Source organism: Rhea pennata, chromosome 2 (genome assembly GCF_028389875.1).
Source record: "Rhea pennata isolate bPtePen1 chromosome 2, bPtePen1.pri, whole genome shotgun sequence".
Taxonomy (NCBI): Eukaryota; Metazoa; Chordata; class Aves; order Rheiformes; family Rheidae; genus Rhea; species Rhea pennata.
In genome coordinates, this window is record NC_084664.1 from 9,935,491 (window position 1) to 9,961,109 (window position 25,619).

Consider the following 25,619-nt stretch of genomic DNA (forward strand, 5'->3'; position numbering starts at 1 on the left):
CAGAAGAGTTAGCATGATTCATCTTTTCCTTGTTGTTTCATAAGTAAGCTCACAGCAGGTCACATATATAAATACACCTGTTGAAGTATCAGCACATTACTCAGACTCGTAGAAAGGTCCATACAATCTGTGACCTAGAGAGTTAAGGGTGACTTAGAATCATAAAAAATGTTAGGGTAAGGACTTCTGTCAGTATAAAGACAACCTCTTGGATGGATATAGCCTTAGTCTGAATAGGGCAGATGGAAAGTGATTATGGACATATAGTAAACAGACACCTAGATGTGGGATGGGTATGTTTTGTTAATATTAGTTCTTTATTTGTACTGTGGTAGGACCAGAAAGTGTACCTTTGGGTAGCAGCCCCTTGTACTGTGTTTTCTGAGTGAACAGGCAGAGTCCCTGTCCCAAAGATCATACCATCTAATTATAGTCAACACTGCTATCATCCCCAGGGGTTTGGGATTCCGGAGTTCAGGCCCCCAAAACCTTCAGATTAGCACAAAAATAATGAAATTGAAAAAAAATAATGGTATCACAACTGCTGTTCTTTTTATTTGCCTTCTGGTATCTAAGCCGTTTCAACACACTTGGGTCATGTTTTCTTTGCAGCCCTAAGGACTAAAAATGTAGGTCTTGCCTACATGGGATTTTTTTTTATTTTTTTGGCATAACCTAACGTGATTTTAAAAAGACACTGTTAGATCAGGATAACCCCTTCCTTCACTTGTCCTCTCACACTGGTACCTAGCTGATTTAGCTTGGACAAAGTAATAATTTAATCCGCTTCCAAAAAGTAACTCAAATATTGATTTGTAATGGAGCCACTCCCCCAGCATAGCCATAGCAGTACAATTTTGTACATACCTATTGACATGGAATATAGTTACGGGGATCTTCTGGCAAAACAAGACCCTGCTTAAAAAAGAACAAAAAAACACAGAAATCAGGTACATCATGAAAAACACATAACTCCAGGAGCTGAATGCTAAACACTGTAGCAAAAAGTTAGATGCAAGCCTCAGGAGAGTCATCATAGAGTTCGCAGTGCTGCTGCTGGAGGCAGAAAATGAGTAGGAAGGAGGACAACATGAACTGCAATTAAATCCAGCTGTGACAGAAGCCAAACTGTTCTGGGTCGCTTACACTTAGCCTATTTATAATTTTAGTACAATACAGTTCATGAATAATATCAAAATAAGTAGCGTGTGTTTTAATGACCTCTTCTTCCTGTCCATGTCATGCAAAGAACTCTAACTCTCTGCCTACTAACAACCTCATATTTAGTTGCTTTTCCACCCTCCCATGTACCATATCCTTAACTACCACTCCATCTAGCGCCATGGTATCAAACATTTAATTTTTTATATATTTTTACATTGTATCACTACATTCAGCTCCAGCAATACAGAGAATTTAAATTACCCTTAACCAGTAAAATGAAATATTGATGCAAGCTGACGAAGACTTCAGAGTTGTACTTTTCTTGTTGGGCTGCAAATATGATGAATTAGAAATTCTTTCAATTCGTACTTTGCCTTTGTCATTCAAACCATGTATATTCTTTCCCCGCATGGTTCCCCATTCCTCACTTGCAACTGTGTATAAAAGCTGAATTGTTTTTCTGTTTCATCCCCCCTCATCCTGTACCAGTATAACCCTCTTCATTTCAGAAAAAAAAGAGCACAGAAAAGCAAGCACAGTATATTTCAGAGGGAAATTCTAAGATTCTGAAGGTAACCAAGAGATTAGTGAAAATTTGCTGCTATTAACTCAACAAAACAATCCACCTTTCTGTGGAATCTGTCAGTTTATCTGAGCATGCAAACCCCTCTGTCCAACCGCTCTCTGTGGAGCCAGGTGTTTTTCAGATGAGTTTGCTTGCATGTTATGGTCTTTTATTCTTAATGTAGCTGCTTTGGGATGGGAGGGGAGAGGAGGTTAACCCCGAATAAACTTCAGAGTAACAGCAATCCTGGACCTGTGAAAGCAGTGTGTTCCATAAGACCAACTGAAAAGCATCAATGGTTTGCAAAAAGCCCCAAGGTAATTTTCTAATAAGCCAGATAGATGAGTAAACTGTAGACATTTATAGTTTAGTTTTCATTCAGTTGCTTATCTAAACCTCATTCAAATCTCCTGGTCCTAACCGAATTAGTCCAAAAATCTCACAAAAACTCACCCAATATATCTTTTGATGTCAAATACCACCAAACTGGGTTCTTTCAGATGCTACATTCAGGAATAGGTCCTAGAGTAACAGAATATCAGGAGAAGACAGGTTAGAGGCGTAAATCCTCAGCTGTCCTCACCTTGTAGCAAAAATTTGTTCTTTATGTTGTTCCAGATGAGAAGACTCCTCAGATGTTCTTCCTTTGTTCATCTGCCTGTCTCCCTTACGTGTTTGGTCTCTCCATTCTTCACTCTCCATTTCCTTCATTTTTCAGTTCCTCCTCTGCTTTTTTTCCCTCTCTCATTGTTTTCTTCCATTTTATTTACTCCTTGTTATTTTTTCCTTTCTGCAGGGTCAACACAAGCAGTAAAGTCTGCAGAAGGAAGCAGAGATCACGTGCCCATTTGCGAGCAGCTCCTTTTCTCTACAAAAGTTTTCAAGCTGCCAGGGTTAGCTGGATTAGCACTATAATCCTTTTACATCTACACATCTTTCCACTGACCTTTCTGTCCCAATTTTTCTTTTTTATATATTATTATCTTTTTTATTTCCTGGTTTTCAATGTGTGAATGTCCTTCTTACAAATGCTGTAAAGTAAGTTGGCTGACAGAAGAATTGTAAACATTTTTGCATTAGAAGAACATTAAAAATAATGTAAAAAGAATAGGTAACTATGTTAAGAAACATATTAAGATACATTAAAAAATAATATTGATGTTTGGTACCTATTTCTTGACTGTCTACTAGATAGGACAGATGAGCATTTGGATCCTAGCCACAGCTTTTAAGTGGCCTAATACTTTCTACCAATGTCTACCCTCCAATATTACTCACATGCAGTGAGGATTTGTTAATGCTTTACTAACACTTTTAGTGATGTGCTTTTAGCATAGCTTACTGTTGGGAATGAACCAGGATTGCTGCTTGCTCTTGGAATCACTAACTGAGTCTTTAATAATGTTGGATACAGGCTTGATATGAAAGGTAAAAGGATAAAGCTAATTATCTCTCTTCTGAGCTTTTCCCTTCCTGTTCTGGGAGTTAAGCTGCAAGACCGCTTATGTTTAAATGGGGCTTAATTTTGCTCATAATTTGGCTGGCCATGTGAAGAACAAATACATTCAGTACCTAATCCTAAGAAATTTACTTTAATTTTGTATTTTGATGCCACAAGACTTCAATTTACATTACAGAATTCCACTATAATGAGAACTGTAGATGTTGTATGTTGTGGAAACATTAAAAGACTATAATCCAGGCAACTGAATAGAAATATTCAGTGAGGTTTGAATTTTTCACAGTGTTTCAAAAGAAAATTAAAGTATCTTTTAAAATTTAAAAAGATTGAAGAAAAATCATCAGCTGTATTGAGCAAGAGGTCAGAGTGGGTGCTCTTCACAGGCTCGCCGACCTTAAAAGTCTAAGGATCTAATCCTTTAATTGCTGCAAGAAGAGGCCTTGATCAGATAGATCTGATGATTGATCAGATATATCTAATACTACTTGTAGTGATCCCTTTGGTATCCCTGCAGCATATCTAACGGCCCATTTGCAAGAAAATAATATTTCCAGCCTGTATGATTGTAAAAATAACCTCAGAATTAGGAACCAAGTGTAACCAATTCCATGTTGTCCGCCAGAATTTTTCAGTTAATGGAGCTGCTTCAGGGCTCTTCATCTCCCCCACTGCAGGCTCACAGAGCATGTATTTAACTCTGAGTACACAATGTGGCTCTCAAATCAGGCCTTTAAATGTTTTTTTCAGGTGCTAACCTGTTATTCTCCTGGGCTCACTGTAGACATACAAAAGGCATTACAGTTGGTTTCCTTTAAGGCTAGATGACCCCTCTGGCTCACATCCTTAAAACCCACAGGTTTCTATATTGAGAGGGTGAGAACATGGGAGGGAGGCAGATAATGTCGCATTTGGCCACTTGTGAATCTCAGGCAAGTCCATCTACCTGGGGGAGGACTAGCTGCCAGCCCAAGACCGGGCAAAGCTGGAAAAAGGCATGCTGGGAACGGTAGCAAGGCTTCTCAGGCTCTGCACTGAATCTTGCATTTGAGACTTGCAAATCCTCTTGTGCAAATGGCTTTTTCTGTTTAGCACTGTAGTGATAAAGGAAATGAAGAAAGCACGTATGTCATTTCCAAACTGAAAAAGGCCAGATTAGGTATCTCCAGGTATCAGAATACTGATCGCAACATCTAAATCCCCTGTATGATCATTTATCTGAATTATTCTTTCAGGAAGACAGAGAGGTCATTAGCTCAAATAATCATTGCTACATGTTCCAAATATTCTCATGGCTGCCTGCTTTGTGTACCTGAAGAGAGCACTCTCATGCTAGATCGGTATCAAGATTTCCCGTAAGATCTGCAAACTTCTGCGGAAAAACAGGGCAGCGGCTATGGGACTTAATGAGAGACACTAAACTCATTCTACTCTGAGAGAAGTCTGAGAGGATGTGCACATTGCCAAATAATTCCACTTGTTATTCAAACATGTGAAGAAAAAATGGGCTTAGTGTTTAGAGAAAGGGACTCAAAAATATGAAAGCAAAACTGAGCACAGAAAGAACAAAACACATGCTAGTTCACAGATGACAATGCTGGAAAACAGCTTTTAGAATAAAGCTAAAAAAAAACAAACTGACATCACAGAAAACCTAGTGTAAAAGGATCTGTGCTACAGAAGATAAATGAGCAGTTGAATGCTACACTGAGCTTTCTTGATGTCTGTTTGGGCTTTATTATACATTTATACAATTTACTGTGCTGTACATGACCAGGCACAGGTGAAAAGAAACACTCACAAAGGACATTGCACAGTGGTTGGTGGGCAGGAGGAAAGTCAAGCAGAGCTGCATTGTGGCACAGCATCAGCTCTGTCTGTGCACTGAAATGCAAATGTGCATCGTTGTTGTTGGCTACAGTGGTAAGACTGAAATTGGAGGAAGCAGATGCTGTAATCTGATGATGATGTTGTTCTTGCTGAGTCTGAAGAATCACTTCAAGAGCTAGTAATGAGAGTCGCTGAAGCTCGTGTTGATTACAGACTACATCAGAATGTAAAAAGATAAAGGTGATGACACTTCTGAAATGGCGTATTGCAGCCACAATATAAAGAAAGAGGCTGAGCAACGAAGGAAATTCTGTTTAAGTCTACGATGGATAAAAATGGAGAGTCTCAGTTCCTGGAAGAAGACACTTCATTCTATAATCATACCTATAAAAGTAAGACTGCAAGGATCCCTAAAGGGGACTGCGAAGACAAAACCAGGTGAATCTCTGCACCTATTTGCTCTGCTGTAGGAAGGGAGAATGTGAGTGCACTGGAAACAAAGCAGGCAGACTGGAAAAACTGATGATCTATAATCTCAGTCTCTCACCAAATGCCATGGCATCAGAGTGGACAGTGGGGTTAGGAGGCCAAAATATTTTTTAAATAATTTCTTCACAAGAGAGTAGAAGGAAGCAATGCAAGAAGGAAGCAATGGAAAAAACAGTGTTTTGAAATGGTTGATTTTTACCTGATTTAAGCTAAATAGAGGTGAGCAATATCTGCTGGACTCTGATGAGCAAAAGAGCTGAAAACAGGAGTTGTTTTTGAAAGGCAGGACCAACAAACTGTGTTTCAGAACCAACAAACTCCTCTTCTCCAGGACATAGTAACTTTACAAACAGACCCAGCTTTAACAAAAACGTACTCTCAAGATCAACTGGAAAATTCTCCTATCAAATCCCTTGCTAGTCCAGGGAGTTAAGACACTGATTGGGTCATCGATTTTTCCAGCCTTCTTCCTGTGGCACAGATACGCATATTTTTGTCCTTTGCCATAGGTCAGACATGTCATGGCCTATTGCGAGGTAGAGAGAGCAGGAGGACCTATAAAGTAAAACAGTAAAAGCTAAGCAAAGGATTATGGAGGTGTCTGCATGAAAAGGAGTCTTAAACAAGCAGTCAAAAGGCATCGCAAGATCCACTCGACCCAGGAACAGCTGGATATTTTGGTGTTAACATTGCTGCCGCAGTCTAGCCTTAGCAGTGCTCTGCCCCCACTTAAGGAAGGTGCCTACTGAGGTCCAAACTGAACCACAAATTCAGGAGAGATTTTATTCCAGGGATGATCATTTCACTTCTGCTCACCAGGAATGTGCACAATCTTTGTTTTTTAGTCAGTGGGATTTTTTTTTTTTTTTTTTTTTTTAATCATCTTAGGGCTGTGTATGGGTGCCATTTCCAGCAGAAGTTGGTTCTTTCACAGAGGATCAGGCTTCTGCTTCTTTAGCTGTGAAATATTAAGTCTCCTCACTGTAATATTTTATCATATTGCACATTGGCCAGTAGCCACATAATTTCCAGTTCATAAATGCACCACCATCAATCAGATATGAGTGCTGAGAAAGGGAAAGAGCTTTTGGAAAATTAAAGGTATTCCTAAGTCCTTGCACTGCGAGTGATTCCTAGTTTTAACTGACCACTCATTCCCTGTGGCAGTCTACCCCAAGGCAATTGAAAATGGTTGCAGGTGATCTCATTTCTATATTAGGACCAGTGAAATTGGGAATGCTGTAGAATACATGTTCTAGTAGAGCTGATGGCCTGGCTCGTGTCCCTTTAAATGTCACTGCTGTGTCACACTACTTGTGACACATCATGTCATGTGTGATGTGATTTCAGAGAGGAGGCAGTCTCTGAGCCAAGCACATAGCAGATGTTGAAGAGACCAGGTGGCCAGAAGAAATGGGTAATTTTAGCTCTCTCCAAATAGTTTAGCAGCCAGGCTTCTTTACTGTTTGCGCATCTCCAGTCCAAATCTCTGACAGCAAAGACAGCAACTTCAATTTCCCAATGAGCCTCATCAAACACATTTAATTGTCTCTTGATCCTTAAGATTTATCCACTTGGGTTTACATGAGAGGGATGGGTGAGGGACTAGCAGGGAGGGTAATAACAGCACAAGCACCTCTCAGCTAGCTACTTGTCAAGCTAAATGCAGTCACAATTGCCAACCTGCATCTCCTCTTCCAGTGGGGCTGATTTAGTTAACTCTGCCAACTTCCCACTTCACCCTCCTCTCCAATAAAAATAATCTTGATATTGTCTCTGCTTCCACCTTCCTGTAACTCAGTCATTTCTTATTCTTAAGTTCAACACTAATTTGGTAGAGCTCAGGGCAAGCTAATAATCAAAAGTTGAAGATCCAACCACTACGCTCCCACCATGTTGTCATAACAATAAAGGTTATCCATACTTCATATGCTGCTTAAGACTATTAATAGGAGTTCATCACATGTAACTGCAGCCGTCTGAAAGTTAGATGCTTGGACCAAGCTACCAAAGCCCCCTCTATAGTTCACAGAGGGAAAGAGGTGCTCCACTAGATTTTCATCCCATCTATCCCAGATTCCTGTATTAGGAGAGGGAAAAATCACTCTTTTTCTCTCTGTCTCTCTCTCCATTGACTGTAGAGGGAGCCTAGATGATAAGCATAGATTCAAAACCTAAGTTTCAGAAGTGCAATGGGATAAATCCCACTCCATCAAATCCTTCATAATATTACTTACCATGTTACAGTCCCTTGCTAGTTGTGAAGATAAAGTAGGTGCAGAAATGACCTAATACATAGCTCCTATTGATGAGAGGTTCATTGACGGGCAGAGCTAATTAAGAACGACTGATTTTGAATCTTAGGTAGCAGTCTTGTATTTTGCACGAATTTCCTCACCATAGATTTTCATCAATGAAGGAAGCAACTGCTCCTAGAGAATGTTTTCTTCCTTTACTCCCAGATGACTGTATGCTATAGCAAGAAGTAAAGAATTCAAGAAGTTGGGTAAGTTGCTGTTCTGGAATGATCAATAAATCCTAAATGTGTATTATGTTGATTTAAATATCTTACAGCAGTCAAAGCTCCCTAGATTTTCAAGAAATAGTTTGTGCTGCACTGAGGTCTAGCTGCACATGTGCTACCAAGAGTAGAAGTTCTTTGCCCCTATACATTTCAGCAGATTTAAGTTGTTCATGTTCCTTCCCAGCTGTGCAGCTAAAGAACTACCGCTTTACTTTTTCTTGTATACTGGAGTTTAAGAGTTCATTTTAGGTAATAAATCCTGCATACCGGTAGCATAATCCAAGGAAGCAGTAACTGCAGTGATACAGAAAAGGTACTATATTTCTCAGTCATGATTTAGGTCACAGCTTCATCAGATTGGTTATTGCTATAGCAACCACAGCTTTTGCCTTTGTACAGAGACTTCTAACAGTATTCCACAAGGTAAAAGAAACATTCAGAAACATAGGAGAAAAACTAAGGATATAAAGGCATACACCTAATCAAGGTGGAAAACAAAAACAATCTACTTTCCCCTTAAAGATTAAACCAGCGCCTCCTTGTAAAATAAAAAGGATGGGAAGCAATGAAAATAAATATAACAAGTGTTTCACAGGCCCTGGTAGAAATCAAATCGTGGTAAGGCTATTAGAGCTCAGAACACAAAGGACTCTTTCCTCTGGTACAGAAGGTCACAGATTTAGCTCCTGTGAAGGGAAAATCCAAGCATACTTCATTTGCTGTACTACTGCACCAGAATAAGCACCTTTAATTATTTTAGTCTCTCTCTCTCTCTCTCTGCTCTCCAGACAATGAGAAAGCCTTGTGAAGGCAGGGTTTTTATTTATTGCCTAGCTCCTGTAGGACGCTTTATTTAACCTGCCTTGCCAACACAAAGATGTTTTTCGGAAACTTTGTTCCTCATCTCAAATTATGTCCTATTAAATCAAAAAAGCAGAGACAAAAATTACCTTTCTGCTCCTTTTTCCACAAACCTGCTACAGGCCATTAGAAATGTACCAATTTGACTTGTTAAATGTGCTTTAAATCTGCTAGTTAGAATTGGCAAACCCCAACCTACAAAGAAAAAGTTTTTGAGTTGCCTTTTAGTTGGGCTAATATATGAAAAACAAAAAAGGACCTAATAATGGGTAATAGTCTGCACTTACATAGTAGAGCACTTTTCATCTCCAGAGTGCTTTTCAATATTAACTAATTAAGTTTAACCCATTCCTGGAAGGGGGGGCATATGAATCTTGTACTGATCAAGTAAATGAGGGCAAAAGCTTGAATGGTTTAACCATTCAGGCCATCAGCTGAAGGTCATCTCCACCCACCAAAGTCAGATAAAATCCATGTGGGCCAAGGCTTTGCACTTCCTTGAAAGAATTTCTTGGTGCCTTGGGCTCATCTCTTCCCAAGATTATCCCTGGCAGTAGACCCTGATGACTCCCCCAGTCTTTTAAAGGACAGGTGGGAGATATAAGCACTTGCTCAGCTGCATGGCATCGCTTTGAAAATTGAGGGCCATACTAGTTTGTTAAAAATTGCTTCCAAGAGCTTTATTTTGCAGACAATGAGGCCCCAGTCCAGCAAAGAAATTGTGTTCAGTTAATGCTTACCCTGAAGAACCACTGCTGAAGATTTAGTGCTGGGCAAAAACCTAATGAAGGGCGTAAAGCATGTCATTTAGCAATAAATGGATGAGTCCTACTCTAGCCAATTTTTGTGAAATAATATTTCTGCAAACATAGACTAAGTTTTTGGGCTGAAATAGTAGTTCCTCAGAATGCCATTGTATGCAGCCATAGTTCCCTCCTTTTGGCCAGCTGAGATTTGTTTGATCAGATTTCATAATTTTTACTCACTAATGTTTCCTTCTTTTGGCTGTATTTGCTAAATTATGTAACTTTTTTATATATCTGTAGATTTAACCGTATGCAATGCTGTAGTTTAGTAGATAATCAAAATGTAGCCACAGCCCTAAAATCTTTCAGCTGTCACCTCCACTAGTCAAAATTAGAATAATTATGTTAAAATATTTAAGCATTTTCCCACTACAGTAATTCTAAACAAATCCTCTAGGATTGTCCCAGCTTGTTTTCTGAAACTGTCACAAGCTCAAGTCTATGTCACGTTCAGGAACTAGACTGCTTGCTTTATTTAATGTATTTAATATGGTCTGTCAGGCCGCTTGTACTATGTCCAGTGTTAATTACCTACCTTCCCGAAGCAGATGCGGCAACATATATTTTCAGTCTACATACCAGTCTCTGACTTCAGTGATCAGACATCACCCTGATCCCACAGATTTAAACTGTTGTGAGAACTGCCATGAAACACAATTTCCATTTAATTAAAAGCAGTACAAACATTCCAGTCTCTATGGCTACATCTATCTGAGCACATAAAACGGGCCAGGGCCCGTTCTTTGCCCTGATGGTGAGTGGCAAGGCATGGCTTGTAACCATATGGCTAAATTCTCCTTTTTTCCATCCTGCCTACTAGGAACAGTCCCCGACTAGTACTACTGCCTGGATTGTGCCTGGGCATCATGTGGAAAAGTGATGGCATGGCCCAAAAATGTGCTGGGGAACTTGCTAATAATTAAACAGTTTGGACAATGGCAGGAAGGTGCTTGAATCGTTGCCTTGCTCCTTTGAGCGTGCTAGTATAGACACAGGCTACAGCTACACCTTAGTAAATAAAACAAACTGGAGTTCTGAGAATGACTCACATCCCCTCAGCAAAACCGTTGGTGTCTGCCAGGAAGGGTTTCTGACCGACACTAATCTCCAAACCATGCCCAGACATTGTCTAGAAAAGTGCTAGCTGCTATAGGTCAAAACCGTGCCAGGGATGAAGCTGACAAATTAACCGTGTGGATGATCACAAGCCAGTGCCTGGCCTGCACCCTGGCACGGTTTAGTTTACCCCTGTGGATGTAACCTGACCGACTTTTTTAGGCCGCAAAAGAATACACTTGTTTTCAAAGCAATGAAAATTTTATAGTCAGTTAAAGCCAAACTGGACGCATCTTCAAGCAACAACCACAGACATGTTGTCAAAAACATGTGTAGGGCCCTTGGACAACGATCTAAGAGAGATGACAGACACAATCCCAAATTTTGTCATTCTTGGCTTCAAGAGCCTATTTCATTCTCTGCAAGATAACAGGTTTCCAAAATTCAATAGCACCTTGGAGAGGATACTAATACTTTGGCCCTACAAAAAATTGTATATATGGAAAGTTTGCAAGACTACATTTAAGTTTCCCTAAGTGTGGAAATGAGGGCACAATGTTTGACAAGTAAGATGCCGCTGGGGTATTGCCGTCACTTCTGTTGAAGTCAGCCTGAAGTCGGTAGATTTCGATTGTCTTCAGGCTGAATACCTCAGGCTGAAGTCAGCCTGCCCCTGGCGACTCATGAACTTGTATGTCAACTGTCCTTCTCCTCCCAAGGCAAGATCCATGACTGTAAAGAGATCCTTATTATAAAGCCTTTGTTGCCAGGTGGTGTCACTCTTTTACACCTTGCACTTATGCTGGTGATAATGGTGTCATCTTGAGACTTACCCATAGTCACCCAGTAGGTGGGTAGAAAAATTCAGAATCAGATGACACAAAGTAGATCTTCAGCTGCCAGAGCGCAAGATCTCCTTTGCTTTCAATTTAAATTGTCTCCCAGACCAACGCTCTGTATTTTTTTCTAGTCTTTCAGCCAGGCAACTTCTATCACCATTTTCTGTGCAAGTATCTGATTGCTGGTTATACATGTGTAGTGTTATATAGGGTAAGGCTATTATGAAAGCTAAACAATGGAAGGAGAAAAAGGAAATTGAGAAATTATAGGCTCAGCAGTGGAGGTTTTTCCCTCTGTTTTTTTTTTTTTTAAAAAAAAAAGAATGTCAAAGCTAACTTTAACAACAGAAATCGCAGGTGGATATGATTCAAAACTATTCTGGGCTTGTTAAACTATTTTTAAAAATGCAAAAGCTTTTATTAGCTTAGCATTCTATTTCAATCCACGCGGGTAAAATGAAACATGTCTTCGTTATTCTGTCAAGATTATGCACATTTCCCTCCTGACTCACGACCACGCTGATCATAATGGCTTTAATTGATATTCATGTGCATGCCATATTTACTTCTGCAGAGTTCCCGTGTAATTGAGCAATAGTTAATGGGCACTTAGGACTCTATTCACAAGAGATTACAAATGTGTATGTATTGGGGAGCTTTTCCCTGTGGAGTTTCCATGTGTCTGGATAGGTACATAATCAGCACGCTAGTCATCAGACAGAGCAGCTGACATTTGTGGCCCTGCAAGGTCTTGAGTGAGACAAATTCTCAGCTCCTTCCCAATTTGCTTGGGGGTGGGGGTGGGGGTGGGAGCCTGCATTTGGGAAGATGATTGAGAGTCAGGGCTGCTCTGCAGAGCTAGAGACACGTCCACAAAGATTCAGCAGCTGTTTCAGTGAATTGTAGCTCAATCCTTCAGTAAAACAGAGTTATCTCTTTTCTAACCCTGGACTCCTGACAAAGCAAACAAAACTATTAATTTTCTCCACCTTAGGCAACCTTATATTGCCTCCCTGGACTCTCCCCAAACTCCCATTTCGGTAGGGCATGTGGCAGCCTTCATCCAGGACATTTGTAGGATCCACCAATTGACCCCCTTTCCCTCGTTTTCAGTTTTTGGATGTATCCAGGAGTTCACGGATGTCCTTCCTCCAAAACCACCAGAAAAGTCAGAAGCCCTGGGACCCAGCAGTGCTCCACTGTGCCTCACTGCTGCATAACCTTTAAGATGTAGCAATAACACATTTCTGTGGCAGGCTCCACTGAACCCCAAAGCACTTTACAAATTACAGAGAGAGGAATCATGCTAACTCCCTCCTGATCAGCTGTCATTCCCAGTCTGCAATGCAGCAGCTGATACACAGCACACTGCAGCACTATACAGTGGTTCTGGACAGCAAGAGGGACTTAAAACAGCATCCAGTGAAAAGGCAGGAGAAAATAAAATAGGCAAGGTGCAACTATTTGGATTGGACAGTGCTTTTTATGCATGCATTTGGGGAAGATTTCAAAGGAGGTTGAGTCTGATGGTGTGTTGACTTCCCTGGGACTTGTGAGTTAATGGAATGAGAGAGAGGAATGAATAAAGATGAGTTTGATAACAGTACTGCCACATCAGTATGTTAAGTAGAAAATAGTACATTTTTTCAGCTTCATTTGTTTGCTCTTCTTTTCCTCCACTAACCAGTATAGCACAGTGTTCATTTTGCTGATTATTGGGAGTAATAACATTAAAATCTTGAGCTGGTAAGAGAGGGAATTGTTATTTTATTCTTTAAGTTCACTCAAAATTTTGGACATCAATAGCAAGTGATTTCAGCCTATTTCTCTGCTGTGATGTTGCAGATGTTCCTAATGAAAGTAGGGTAATAGTCCCATCAGTGACTGTTATTGAACATGTGATAATCTCTTAAGTCATGGTCCCTGTGACAAGTTTGAAAGCTTCTACCTTCCTGTATTTTGTTTCCTTACAAAACACACCTGTGTCATTCCTAGCCAAACACTGAAGAAGAGCAAAACTGACTGGCAATGCAAATTACACTTATCCAAAAAATTGAGTATGACTCATCACAGAAACAAATGTTTTTGATACGGATGCTAGAAATTGTATCTGCACACAATTAATATATCAGGGTGGAGCCGGGCTGCCAGCTGGATAACTGCAATCAAGAAAGGCATTACACCTGGGTCAGGAGTTCTGCGTTCCTGCGGATGGTACAAATGCCCGCACATTTCAATAGAATTAACTTTATCTTTCATTTGCTAAAAATGAGGCTGATCTCCTTCCTAGAAGAAGGGCTCTCTGGTGAGTTGAGATAGAAAAAAAGTTATCTCTCAGTTTCAGAGCTGCATGGAATTGGAATGAAAGAAAGACCTAGGGTGATCTGTGGGGAGAAAGGTAAAAATATTTGCTATCAGAGTCAGAATAGATGATTTCCTCTGGTATTTCTTACACATGGATTTCCCTGACATAGGTATATGGTTATCACATTGTAGTTATCTAATCATCTTCAGGTGGAACAGCTATGGTGAATAAGAATGAATATGGGGATTGGGATCTATTCTCATGTTAGAATTACATCTCTACTGCTGATAAGGATAACAACAGAATTTCTTTCTAGTTCTGATAGTCTTGTCTTTATCAAGTCTCTCGTGATGCTAAATGCAAGACCAATGTTGTAACTATTTAGATCTGACATTTGATTGAAAACGAAACCAGTTACTTTGAATGTCAAAATCTTGGTTGAATGCACCCTCCATTTCTCCTTCAGCTATAAAGGGTGTTCTCCTCACTGGCCGTAGGGGCTACCTAGGCTGATTTTTAAGAACAATTGCAATTCCCAGGTGGAAGATGATCTGCACATTTTAGCTCTGGATCTTGCAGAACAGCAACAGTAAGGTGAGACTGTTTTAAAGAGAACTTAAAGAGCTCTCATAGAGATGATTTCATGTGTCTGGCTGCATTCAGAGTCTTGACTGACATTCAGAGGGGAGGTCGGGGATGAGTGAGGTCTCCTCATCAATTATTTGTCTTCTGATATTAATACAATGGTTGTGCTTCTTAAATTTAAGGTATGCCAAGCTACGTGAGCTCTTACTGTCAAAGCAAAATCCTGAGAAACTGCCCTTCACCAGTTCCACAGGTTTTCTTAGAAAAAAAAATGACTAAGCCACACAAAATCCAAGGGAAAGGATCACAGGATCACAGAATCACAGAATGGTTGACACTGGAAGAGACCTCTGGAGACCAAACTCCCTGCTCAAGCAGGGTCACCTAGAGTATATTAGACAGGATCACGTCCAGGTGGGTTTTGAATATCTCCAGAAAAGGAAACTGCATAACCTGTTCCAGTACTCTATCACCTTCTCAGTGAAGAATTTTTTCCTCCTATTCAAGTGGAACTTCCTGTGTTTCAATTTGTGCCTATTGCCTCTTGCTCTATTGCTGGGCATCACTGAAAAGAGTCTGGCCTGATCCTCTTGACACACTTCGCATATTTGTACACTTTGATCAGGCCCCTCTCTGTCTTCTGTTCTCCAGGCTGAACAGTCCCAACTTGTTCAGCCTTTCCTCATGTGGGAGATGTTCCAGTCCCTCCATCCTCTTAGCAGACTGGACTTCACTGGACTCACTCCAGTAGTTCTATGTCTCTCTTGTATTGAGGAGCCTGGAACTGGACACAGTTCGCACCATCTTCAGCCTGCTGGCAAAGCTCTTCCTAATGCACCCCAGACTACCGTTGGCCTTCTTGACCATAAGGGCACAAGCTGGCTCAATAGCTTTTGAGCTAGTATGCTAAATGCTATATGATCATATGAAGTATGAACATTCACTCTTTTGTCAGAAAGCTCTGCCATGGACATAAGATTTAAAAAGTAAGACAAATTAATAACAGCTTGTAATATTTCCTAATCTCAAACTGTCATCCATCAGCACTGTTAGTCACTATCTATATGTAGACTGATGCATAGACATTTTCTCCAAAAAAAGGAAATTTCACAGTGACTAGATTGCTGTACCCTCTTCCCAGAGAGGTCTGGTCCAATCACACTTTTCTCCAGTGCATGCTGTTGAGAAAACTGAGCTACAGGTAATAAAACACAGCAATGAGCTAGCAACGAGCAAAGATAGCTCTAAAACATGGCAACCTTTTCATCACCTACTTTGAGGAACAAGTTTTACATCACTATGGCAATAAACCTAAGACACATAGAAAACATTTCAATTATCTTCACAGGAAACCTGGCTTCTGTCACTAAGCTCTACCATGAATTTGGTAACTATCAATTGCCAATGAAACAGATTCTGCAGGACTCCCCTGTCAACATCAGTTTCTCATGTAGCATGGACAGCCACCAATATAGTAGCTTAGAAGCACCAATATAAACTAAAATAATAAAACCTCACAGATATGCATGTCTACCCCTGTGTAAAACAGCCTGCAGTCCACCAGGACCTCCAGGTCCTTTTCCACAGAGCTGCTCTCCAGCAAATCAGGCCTGTGCTGGTGCATGGGGTTATTCCTTTCTAGGTGAAGGACTTTGCAATTCCCTTTGTTGAACTTCATGAGGTTCCCCTCTGCCCGGCTCTCCAGCCTGTCGAGGTCCCTCTGAGTGGCAGCACAGCCCTCTTGTGTATCAGCTGTTCCTCCCAGTTTTGTATCATCAGCAAACTTGCTGAGAGTACACGCTGTCCCTTCCTCCTGGTCTTTGATGAATAAGTTGAACAGAATTGGACCCACTATTGACCCCTGGGGTATTCTGCTAGCTATAGGCTTCTAACAAGACTTTCTGCCATTGATCATAACCCTCTGAGCTCTGCCTTTCAGCCAGTTCTCAATCCACCTCACTGTCTGCTCACCTATCCTGCACTTCCTGAGATTGCCTTTGAGGATGTTATGGGAGTAAGTGTCAGGAGCCTTGCTGAAGTCAGGATGGACAACATCCACTGCTGCCTCCTCACCTACCTAGCTAGTTATCCCATCATAGAAAGCTATCAGATTGGTTAAACATGATTTCCACTTTGTGAATCCATGCTGACTACTTCTGATTATCTTCTTATCCTTCACATGCTTAGAGATGACATCTGGGACAAGCTGTTCCATCACTTTTCCAGAGATGGAGATGAGGCTGACTGGTCTGTGGTTCCCCGGGTCCTCCTGCTTGCCCTTTTTGAAGACTAGAGTGACATTGGCCTTACTCTCAGTTCTCAGGCATCTCTCCTGTTCTCCATGTCCTTTCAAAGAAGATTGAAAGTGGCCTCACAATAATGTGTACCAGCACCCTCAGCACTTGTAGATGTATCCCGTTGGGGCCCATGGATTTGTGGATGTCATGTTTTTCTAAATGATCTCTAACCTGATCCTCCTCAACCAAGGGAAAGTCTTCCTTTCTCCAGACTTTCTGCATGGTCTCTAGCATCTGGGATTCCTGAGGGCTGGTCTTAGATGATGGGATGATGCTCAGTAGTAACTTAGATTAGTTGTACCTTAACTTCCTATTTGAATGCTCTATCCTCCTAGAAAGAAACCGTTCTAGAACAGGATTTTCTTTATCTGTTATTCTGGAAAACTTCCAATTCAAATGGAAGACTTAAGTACTCACTGGGTGTTATGGATTCAGTAGGATTTACAGCCAACCACCTATGAATGCATATGAATATGGCACCACTCAGGAATACAATATCTACAGCCTGTCATGAATGTATTCAGAAGTCACACTGTGCTGAATTTTATAGTTACTTCATTATATCTGAAATAGATGACTCACTTCTATTATAAAAGAATTATCTTCCTGGGATGATAAATGCCGATTTCTGACCTTAGCCAAGGTTTGAGGAGTGATTTGTATATCTGTTTCAGATTCATCCCAAATGGGTAAGATGTTGTATTACAGTGTTGGTAATGAGTAGTATGAAAGGATATTCCTGAGTTAGATGATGACCTTTAGCAGTGGAAGACATTGAAGTGTTCGTGGCATGTCTTAGCAATACAAGACAGTTAAATCACCTTGCAGAATTGCTCTTGAATGTGTGGGATAAACTTTTGTTTCTTAGAGGACCTCATGTTCTAAAAGATACTGTTTTCTTCCCAGCACGATGAGCAACAGCAGTTTGTAGGATACGGCACCTAGTGAAACAAGCAGAAGTCTTTCCTTTGGCATAGAAAGAAACAGGACCAAGGCCTTAATGACCCTATATCTCAGTGGGAGAAACTGAGCACAGCACAGACTACGCTGAGCTCGCCCTTCCCGGAGGAGCACAGCACTGGAAATAGTGGCAGGCCTGGAGCATCCTTGCTGCTCTGCTCTTCGGTTTGCTTCCTGGCTGCTTCTGGGGTTTGCAGTCACCAGTACTTTCTTCAGTCCCATCGCGTCCCTCATGTCCAGAGAGTCACTCTTGTTGAGGCTGCAAACCGTCATTTGCAGAGGTGAGAGTGCCACCTATTCTTAAGGTGAGAGTTTATCGAAATACTTTGGACTGAGCAAGTTTAACTGGGAAATACAATTTGACAATGACAAACATTAAAATACAAACTTTCCTCTGGAGCGACTACATTTCTTACTGGGACAGATACACTGTTTGGACAGTATTTCTAGAATGAAATGTGTTTCAAGGACAAATTTGACCTTTTTGTCTTGATGAAAGGAAAGATATGTTTTGATTCTCATTTTATCCTGGGCTAATATTCAAGTACTATTCAGTGTAACGTGTTTACAATTTTCCATGTAGCTGATTTTAAATATGCTAGTCTATTCTACAAAGTCAAAAATTATTTCATAGTTCCAAATGGGATGTTTGGGAGATTTTTTTTTCAAGAGATATTTCAAATCTGCACGTGAGGGGGTTCACAACCTAAACAAATTTTAAAATTCAAACAAGCAAAACACAATTGAAAATGTTGAAATTTCACGTAAAGTTGGAATTCAATATCTGTTAAACTTTAGTTACTTTTACCAGAAGCTTTCCACATTTCCATACAGAAACCCAGTTGCTTATTACAGCGAGAGCTGTGAAAAGATTTTTCCATATCAAAAGCCTGCCTCAGCTTGAAATCATTTCTAAAGTTTCACCAAAAAGAGTTCTAGCTCTTTTTAAAATTGAGAGAAGCAAAATACATAAATTATCTTTTCCCCTTTATAAAGAAAATACCTGCAAACTTTTTCCTAAGAAGGCTTCACATTTCCACATCTAGACAAAGGCTTTTAAGACTGGCAGAAGAGATTGATTTATGGGAAAGGCCTGTACATTTGTGAAAATGCTCAAACCAATCAAGCTGAAAGACTTTGGTGAGGGAAAGACTTGAGTTTGTGCATGTTCAATGGATTCTCGTTAGACTTTGGCAGCTGAATTTCCCAAAGGTGCTGCCTACTTTACTAAGCAGTAAGCAGATGCCAACTCAAGTCAAAATCTCTCTCACAACCAGCAATCAAATTTTCCTGGTTTCCAGGTCTGAATTTAGCCAGTGTCTGCTATTCACAGTGGAAATTTTAACAGGTAATCCTTTATCCCAACTCATCCTGCTCACCCCAAGGGCAAAGTGTCCCTCCATGCTGCACTGCACCATCATTCCACAGCAGTAGCGTGATGAAAATGGATCTTACCCATGCTAACCCGTAGTGCTCCTGCTCGCTGTGGGAAGCGGGGATCAGATTCAGCCTCCGGTTCCGCCTGCCCACACATATACAAATTTTCAGAAAAGATTATCCATAGTTTCGGTGGGTAACTGAAATATCCCTTTCTCTGCCCTGTACTCCCACCCACTAAACCAAAATTCTTGGATTTAATTCAGTAAAGTAACTTATACGGAAGTTATTATGGAGTGTCAAGCTCATAATCTTAAAGTTTAATGACAGAAGTTGTGATTCAACAGTGTCCTGAAGCTTTTGTGTAGCTCTGCATGCAGGGTTTAAAGGGGTCGCTCCACAGAAGTCAGTTGAACTACTCAGCTGCATGGAGTTTCCAGTTCATTAGAGAGGCATTGCTGAACATTATCAAAAAAAAAAAAGGAGGGGGAGGGGGGACAAGAAAAGTCTATATGGTCCGTTAAATGTACGATCAGTTAGGTGTGTTTTGCTTTCTACTCCACAGAAAAGGGTCTGATATCAATTTGTTGCCTCCTTAAAGGAAATTGAAGGAAGACATTCTGGTGTGATGGGCACTTGTGTGGCCTGAGTATTGACTTGACTCTCTGAAAGCATTAACCTATCTTTCCTTAAGGGAAGTTGTTAAAAATTGTAAACTGGGAGCTTACAGCTTTTGTGATCTCACGGTGTTGTAACAGCACCATATGAAGTCACATTGTGTTGAATGGTTCACAGATAACTCCAATCAGTTTGGAATATAATTATATTATAATTATATATAAAGCTTAAGGAATTGAATGTGTTGCATAAGTTAGCATCAAGATAGCATCTAAAGCATTTTTCTTATAGTGTTACCTACCAATCTATACATATTTATAGAAATATATAATGTATTTTTTGTACACACACACAAAGAAAGAGTATATATACATATATATATATGCAGTATTTTTCATTTTGTTTTAAAACAACTTTTTGTTAATGTGTCGAACAGTCCCTTAGAGTCTTCAGATTTGAGACAAGTGGATTGTGTGACAATAACAAACATTAAACTACTGTTATTTAACAGAGTTAGTTAAAAGTAATTTCAAAGCCGTCATATTTTTAATTAAGTTTGAAAGTGATGCATAACAAAAGGACTCAGAGAAATTTTAATTTCATATTCCACCCTAGTTAGCCCTATTTGTTTGCTTTGAATCACTCATTTCAATAAGGTGAAAACTTGTGTTAATCCTCCATTCATCAGTTGCCTGGGTGCGTGTGAAATGAGTCATGTGGACAAAATAAACCACTGCTAGCCTCAATATTCCATTGTCCTTTAAGCTTCTTCAAGGGGCCTCTTCACAGGTACCAAAAAGCCACTCTAGACACTTCACATATTTTTGAAGATCCTCCCTTTTTTCACATCGCACATTACTCACTCATTGAAGAATAGCAGAAAACAGGCATAAAATGAAGGAAAAGCTGAAGTAGGCCAAACTCATTTTCTACACATAGAGAGATAATTGGCACTGCGGTAATTTTGGAGAACTGAATTAAATGAATAAATTGTGACATGGGAAAAACTGAAAAGGACAACAGTTTCCTGGCTTGAACATAATAGTTACTTTGGACAGCATTTTTCTTGGAGACCAATTGATAAAACAGGACAAAAATGTTTTTTCCATTAATTGCTTTCAAACATAGTCCTGCTAAATGCCCAATTAAAAGGTAGAAGTGTGAGCTTCTTTTTTGCTTATAATGACCACATATTGGGGGGAAAAAATCAGTAGCAACGTCCTAGCATTTTCTTTTGTGCATGTGGAATAAAAAGATCAATGGAAAAAGGTTCTTAGCTTACCTTAAACTAAAACAGCAGTTTCAAAGCCTGCAGAATAGCATGGGGGTAAGTATAGGGTCTTGGATACTGGCGCATATACAGTATTACCGCACCATGCTGACACTATCATTTATACTAAAAAACTTAATTTTGTAACTTCATAAAGTTCATGAGCATAAGTTCAGAAATTACAAACTCATATTTGAATAGATAGTAAATTTGGCTAACGAGTGTCCAGGAAATAAACAATTAAGTATAAAAACCTTATAGCAAAGACTTTGTATGTTTGATTTTTAAAAATCACTGGTTATAAAGACACAGTTTTGGGGTAATTAAAAAATGCTATTAAGTCAAAAAAGATGGCATTGGAATCAAAGTTATCTCTCAGATAACTCCAGTGAATTAAATGGGGGTTAATCCATCACATTCCCATTAATTATACTGCTTGAGATCTTAAAGAACTGTCACTGCCAGTCAAAACTATAAACATCCATTATTTGTTGTAATGTTGTTTTTATAGCAGATTCTTTCACAGGAGGAAAAACTTCTCTTCTAGATGGGACTAAGCTAAATCTTGCAAAATCATTTCAAAAGGCACATCTAGATAACACAGCAGTTTTTATCTTTCCTAGCTCTTACCTGGTAAAGCCTGTGTGTTTCACAAAGCCTTGCAATGTCAGGCAGACCATCACGCACCATCATCACCAACCTCAGACTGAAAGCACTGTAAAAATGACATGATTGCTCAGGGAACCAGCAACATATGTTGTTCCGTTCAGCTGTTTTAATGAAAAATCCTGCCACGTGTGAAACCCTTCTTTGATATTTGGGGTGCTGGGAATGCTCTAAAGCAGTGGACACAGCATATGGGGTTGCAGATCAGTGTCACCACTGGACAGTGACCTTGGTGGCTCCAAGTGGCATAACGGATAAGAAGTCAAATAGGAAGCTGTACACCCTGGTGTCAACACAACCAGGACACATCAGTGACCATTTCATAGCCATTTCCAGGCCTAAAGAGAGAAAGTTTCTGAGGATATCCAGGTTACTGTGATCCCTACATTTTTTTCCCCCCAGAAGTCTACATGAAACCTTTTGCCACTGTCAATGAAAACAGGCTGGTCCCTTTGGGGCGGTAGATTTCCCTTCCTCCTTGTTGCCCAGGGCACTGATTAAGTGAAGTGCTTAAGCACCTGAGTGACTATAAGCACATACGTAGTTGCACTGAGTCAGTTACTCATGTGCATAAAAAGACCCTGACAAAGAAAAGTGCTGTGCAGAGACATTTATTAACAGAACACAAGGCAAAAACTAGAGCACAACTCTTCTGAAGTTTTTTTACACTAATCACTGACATTCAAACAGCTAAGCAAAATAAACTGAGGACAACTTTTAAACTGTTAGTTGAGTTTTACAGAAGAAATCTCTTTTGCTTTAAGACACTGATCATTTATATTTGTCCATGTAAAAGATTTTGCCCCAAGATTTTCATGTTTTAACTTCAAAACTCACACACCATTTTAATTCATTAGGGGAAGTATGAACATGATACTCAAAGGTTGCAAAAAGTAGGTCAAAAGAAAGTTGGGCTAACAGTTTTTAAAATTCATGTGCAATTTATAAGTGTTACCTCACAGTAGAGCATCTCTTGTTTGGAATGCAAAATCAGAAAAATATCACAACAAACTGCCACAGCAGTTCTATCCTACAGCAACCATCCTCACCTGCAAGTGAATTGGTTATTTAATTAAAGCAACTTTGCAAAGATCCCATTAAAATACGTTACCCAAGTCTTCAAGAAGAGTTGCTGAGAGTGCTGTCTGTGCTTTGCCTGCCATCCCTTCTCCTCTGAATGGATGGCAAAACCTCTTCTTGTTTCAGTAGGAGAAGGCCACAGCAGTGACCGTGCCAGTGCTGTGCCTCTGCATACAGGTCTTGAGGCTCTGCTGCCTACCTGCAGAGCAGGTTTGTGCAGTGTAAGGTCTATGACCACCTCAGGGCAAAGACCTTCTCTTTCTACGATTTCAGACAGTTTGCCAAATCGGAGTGACTGACCTTGGTCAAGACATTGGTTAGTAATGAAGCAAATAGTAGCAGGAGGGCAGTTTCCATTGAGGTCTGACTATTTTACCATGATATCCAATCCCTGTTTCTCTGTGCATGGGTCATCGCAAGCTTATTACACCACTTTGTCCAAGTCTTTGCAAATGTGCTCTGGGATACTACTGCTTTAGTAGTGCATACGTGATAGTAAGCTCTGGATTATGGCATTCCCAAAGCATCCTGACTCGATATGGAAGCAGCTCTCTTCCAGCCCCAAAGAAATGGGTGGCACACAGAGTTATGGTGATAAAATATTAAGGACTGTTAATATTAAAGCTTTTACGCCCCTCTGTGTTGCACGTTTGGGTTTTCCTTCTTTTGCCCCACCATCCTGAAAAGGCAGAACAACCCAGAATGGAGTTGCATGTCTTGAAGAGAAAGGAAAGGAAAAGTAAACTGAGTCTCTCCATGGCTCCCAGCGGCCTATGGGATGCCCACACCGAGAGTCGCTCTGAGAGGTTACCAAAAGGGGTTGGGGGAGAGCCATCAGTACAGCACTTCAGGCAGTAGGTCCTCAGGAGTGGTGGCTGGAAGGGATGTTGAGAAAAGAAAAGCACTGGGGAAAGAAGACATTTCTGCCTAGCACATCTCACAGCAGCTCTGTATCATTCCCTTTCCCAGAGGTCTTTTTTGCGCTGTCATAGGTTGAGATCACTGCTTATATGAGATTTGGTGATTATTTTTCATCCCATTTAAGAATTAGCTGGAGCATGACCTTTCGATCAACAGGTAAAAGTTCATATATTTTGTCAGCTTTTATAGATTGATCTGAACGTTACAAGATTATATGTTACGTTATTCCATAAAGAAGGCTGAAAAATCCTCTTTACTCTGACCTGAGTTGCCTCTGCTTCAGTGTCCAGGGATTGCATACTCTTTTTCCAGCATCAGTGCATCCAGCAACTTCTGTTGGCTGCTGACTATCCACTATCTGGTGGATACACTATCTGTGGGGATATTTCAGAATACTGTCTCTCACCTTGAAAATATGATTGATGCACACATACCCTGCCCCAGGATTTTGCTCTTTGGCTGACTTCACAAGAAAAAACCTCAGTTCAAATATGTGGCCAAAATACTGTCTTAATGTCAAGCCTTCATCAAATGACATAGTGCTATAGACATCAATGGAGCCCTGCTGACAGGTACCTGCTATGGGTTGAGTTCCAATATCCTTACTGGAAATATTGATACTTCTATTGAGGATTCCAGGTCATTTTTATACCCATGCTTTGCCTGGGCTGATTTACATTAAAAAGTCATGTGCATTTTCTATTTTTGAAACATAATGATGATACTAATTTAAAATATTTAATTATTTAAACAGTTTTCAGCATTTGTGCTTTGCATGCTTTGCCTTCAACCACGAATTAATAATTTTTGAAGACTGCAGATGACTGGAGATCTCTCTAAGTAAAAATCTATTAAGCATAAAATGGATAAAACTCCAGTTACAACTTATCATTAAGGTCTTCTGTATCATCAGATCCATTATACATGAAAGATTCTTCTGCACAGAACTAAAGAAGGCTGGATTTACATGTACATTGTATATCAATAATAATCATGGTAGATACTAAAATTATTACATGTTCTTAACAATATTCTACTGGATATTATAGCTTCTGTGGGGATATAAAAGAGATAATTTGTGTCCCCCAAGCAATTTATACAATATGATTTTTTATGTCCCTGCTACTTTAAATGGAATTAGTGAAGACAGTATGTTATCCTCAGTCACTATCTATCAGAAGTTACACTAAAATTGATTAAAGTATTACTTATCTTAAGTACTGTTGACCTATTTTCTTTCAAACCTGTCACACATACGTATAAGATTAAATATACAGAAGGAACTATGCAAAGAAACTGGACAAAAATTTGGATCTCAGAACAAAACATGGCAGCTGGTTGTCTGCATAAGCGTAACTTTCTGAACATTCAAGAGATATTAACAGGACGTAATTTTAACATGAGACTGGAAAGTGGAACTTTTCTTAGTGATTCATATTTTTATTTCCCTCCCTTAAAATTCTTATTATTTTATTCGTTCTTCTCTTTCCTGTCTTTGCACATTGTTCTATTCCTTGTCATCTCTTTCGCTCTTTTGACCACAATCCATACCTCTACTTTCATCTTTGAATGGATGAATGAAGAAGCCTTGTTTCCCAGGGCTTGAGGATTCTGGGCAGCTCCTTTGGAAAGGTCCTTGCTCTGGAGCAGACATTAGACTGCCAAAACGAAGGAAGAGCACAGCCAAACCTAAGTGTAAATACCTTTTCAGCAAAATGGGCTTTTCTCTTTTCTTTCTGATTCATCCATTCCCTGTAAAATTGTCTATATCCAGTTTCAGATACCAAAAAGGCCCTGTGTGAATGGGAAGTATGACCTGTCATACTTTTACTTCAAGGCAAGCTCCTGAAAGTGCTCCAGGTGCACAGTCATTTCTGAAAATCTTGCTGTGTGCAACTAATATTTTGGAACGTGGCGCTCAAAAAATTTGAGTAAGTATTATTATTA